This window comes from Pinus tabuliformis, chromosome 9 (assembly GCF_031772625.1).
Source record: "Pinus tabuliformis cultivar Carrire ecotype Pingquan chromosome 9, CPIR1, whole genome shotgun sequence".
NCBI lineage: Eukaryota > Viridiplantae > Streptophyta > Pinopsida > Pinales > Pinaceae > Pinus > Pinus tabuliformis.
Genome location: NC_142307.1, coordinates 12,241,100 through 12,245,214, shown reverse-complemented (window position 1 = coordinate 12,245,214; position 4,115 = coordinate 12,241,100).

Genomic DNA, 4,115 nt, shown 5'->3' with positions numbered 1-4,115 from the left:
AACGAAAAACATCATAATGTGGGATAGAAAGAAGTCCCTCTTTGAAACTTTAGTCACTCCAGTTATCTTATATGGATGTGAGCTTTTGGGTTGTAGCTGTTGGAAATACTAACGGAGGGGGGGGGGTGAATCAATATTTCTTTCTCAAATATTGTTTTACCAGTTAAAACATTTATATCTAGAACAAAAGATAAACAACAAGAATAAATGCTTTTATTAATATAATCTTTGCAGTAAAATAGATACAATATATAAATGGTTGCAATTAGTTGCCAAGCACCAACTTGGACTTTTGTGAGGCTCCAACCTCTAGATCAACAACTCTATTTTTTTCAAGGCACCAACCTTGGACTTAGGAGCACCAACTGCCAAGACATCAATCCTTCTAGTTCTGAGGCACCAACCTCAAAGATACCAATCCTTCCAGTTTCTGAGGCACCAACCCCAAGGACACCAATTCTTCCAACTTCTAAGGCACCAACCTCAAGGGCTCTGACCCAATCTTGTCAAGGCATGTTTGATAGTAATATTATTCTCTTAGAACTCTTCGTTACTGAGTTTTGTCTGTTTACAGCTTCACTGTAGTCTCCATGCTACAACATCAATGGCAACTAGTCTTCTTATGAAGTAGTCTTTACAACTCTTCATACTATCCACACATATTCTGCAATAGCCATCACGATCTCTGATATTGTCTCCACACAACTTAAGTGAGTCTACTATTAGCTGCACTAAGCTCTACACAAGAACCAACCTTCTATTTAAGCATTTGTTCTTACTATCACAATAAATGCTTCAGCATGACTGCTTCTCTGCTGACTACTTTTCCCTTCAAACAATCTCATATAACACTTTATTTATTACATCCCATAATTGTTCTACAAACTACATAGTGTAACTAATTAATTCTTTCACAAGGTAACATGATTAGCAGAGAAGCTTACCCTTCGAATGCCTCCTATCTTGTTGGTCCTTCATCCCTTTTCTGTTCTATTTGACCCTACATCTGCCTCTGTTTCCTCCAGATTTTTCAACCACTCTTCCACTTTCCTTGTTTTCTATTTTTGTATCTTCCTGAAGCCTCTCACCATCAGTTTCCTCTTTCCGCTAGCTCCTTGGATTCCTCCTCGGTCGCTGTAGTTTCTTCTGCCTCACTTGATCCTTCGGCTTCCCTCCTCGGTCGTTGTAGTTTCATCTACCTATTCAGATTAGCCAATGCTTCACAAACACATTAATACAGAAGAAAAAGGTCGACTTACAAAGGAAATGATGTTTATTAAACCATATCAGAAAGAGGTCCTTTTTTTTTCTTTAATAATGTTCATATACAGGGCTTTATTGTTAATGGAGAGACTGTACCAATAAGGAGGCCCCACCTGCCACATCACCATCACAATCGCAATCGCCATCGTTTAGGCCTACTGAACTATAGGAACCGTTATTTATGCATTTTGGCCTTCAAACCCCGCGCAATATAATTATTTTAAATACACAGGAATATATGGAAAAACCGACTAAACACTTAAGGGTGGACTTCAAAATCATTACACCCGCATCTATAACTGCATCAGGTCCACTGTGTAATCGCAATCGACAGTCACGACTTCCAGAGGTCTTTTATAAGTCGAGCTCATGACATTGCCGATGGTCGATGGCCGATTCTTCTGCGGATGTGATATAGCATTGAGCCAAACTGTAATTTTGCATCAGATCCGCAACATATATCGTAATCGGCACTTTCAAGGGTGAAACCCCTTTGTATATTGTGATATGTGAGTTTGACATCATCTACATTTCTTCTTGGAGCAGGATTGCTTCCATTGTAGCCTTGATGTTTCTCCTTACCTTTGCTGGAAATGGGAGCATCACCATTTCTTTCTAGCTTCTTCACATCCTTTTGTTTGAAGCATTATCATTATTGTTTGAGGATTCACTTGCATACCTGAGACCTGATTTATCAAATGGACATCTGTGATAGCTAGGAATCTCATCCAAGGCCTGAGAGCTCTTCAAGATTTTGTTCATCCCTTCAACCTTTTTCCTGAGGAAGACAATCTCTTCTTCCAATCTTTCACACTCATTATTCTTCTTAACAAGTTGTTTCTTAGTTTCTTTCTTTATACGAGTAGCTTCATCTACCTCTATTTTAATAGAGATGATATATGACTTCATTTTCAGGATTTCTTCATTTTCCTTTGCTAGATTGCTCTCCATTTCTTCCTTGATCCTTGTAGCTTTACATGTTTCAGCCTTGAGAAGTTTGACGTTAGATTTTAATTTGAAGATTTATTCATCTTTTGCTTTTAGTTGACATATCATGTTGTTTCTTTCCTTTTCTACTTCATCAACCTGTCCTTCTATGATTTCCATTGCTTCCATTATATTCTCAACTCCTTGTGCTTGTTTCTTTGTTTCTTGTAGTTGAGATTTGAGAGAGGAGACCTCTACCTTGTATTGACCAATCTCTTCTTCAAGTTTGTTCAAGCTCTTGTGCCTTTGTTCAACTTGACTTGACAAGGTATCTTCCTATTTCTTTGCTTTATCCAATTGATTTGTCATGGATATGACTTCTTCATGATGCTTTCTTTTGCTTTGATGAAATTCCTTCTTAAGCTTGGCAAGCTCTTCATCCCTTTCTTGTACTTGAAGCTTGACAAGGTCAACTTTCTCCCTTGTTTGATCTTGGTCACCAGCTAGTGCTATCTTCTTAAGTTCCTTATTTTCCTTTTTCAAATTGTTAATCTCTTCCATGGCAACCATAAGTTGAGCGAGGAGATCTTCTACAAAATCTTTTTCATTCTCTTCATCTTCTAGGTCTACTTTAGGCTTGATGTCATCATTCTCATTTTCAGCTCCAATGATGCGTTCTGGATTTCCTTCTTGATTTCCATCATCTTCTTGACTGATGGTCATGGTCAATGCTCCTTTTGATTGAAGGTCATAAAGTTTGTCCCGTATACCCTTTGCTAATGAATATTTTCCTAGATTGTTCTTTATAGAATCATGTAGCCCATTCAAGATTTCCTTCATTGCTTTTACATTGTACTCCTTGGATTCTCCATCCATCCTACTATCAACAATCACTGATTTCTAGATTTCAGTGCCTTGATTCTATAAGAAATTCCTCATTATTGCTTCCCATATATTAAAGTTCCAAGTGAACCATGGAGCCTTGTCAAATTGATTGTCTTCTATTTTAGTGGTAGAGGGAGACACATCCTTGGGAGGATTGGAGACTTTCTTCCTTGACTTAGCCATTTTTGTTCTAAAGATCAACCTTCAAGCTGTTAGGCTTTGAATGAAGGTACTGGCTCCGATACCAATTATTGGAAATACTGAGAGGGGGGTGAATCAATATTTCTTTTTCAACTATTATTTTACCATTTAAAACATTTATATTCAAAACACAAGATGAACAACAAGAATAAATTATTGTATTAATATAATCTTTGCAATAAAATAGATACAATTATAAATGGTTTCAATCAGTTGCCAAGCACCAACTTGGACTTTTGTGAGGCTCCAACCTCCAGAGAACCAACTCTATTTTTGTCAAGGCACCAACCTTGGACTTAGGAGCACCAAATCCCAAGACATCAATTCTTCCAGTTCTAAGGCTCCAACCTCAAAGACACCAATTCGTCCAGTTTCTGAGGCACCAACCCTAAGGACATCAATTCTTCCAACTTCTGAGGCACCAACCTCAAGGGCTTCGACCCAATCTTGTCTAGGCATGTTTGATAGTAATATTCTGCTCTCAGAACTCTTCTTTACTGAGTTCTATCTGTTTACAGTTGCATTGTAGTCTCCATTCTACAACATCAATGGAAACCAGTCTTATTATGAAGGAGTCTTTACAACTCTTCATATTGTCCACACAGAGTCTGCAATAGCCATCATGATCTCTAATAATGTCTCCACACAGCTTTAGTGAGTCTACTATTAGTTTCACTAAGCTCTGCACAAGAACCAACCTTTTGTTCAAGCATCTATTCCTACTATCACAGTAAACGCTTCAGCATGATTGCTTCTCTACTATAGTCAGATAAAACTTTATTTATTACATCCCAAAATTGTTCTACAGACTACATAGTGTACCTGATTAATTCTTTCAC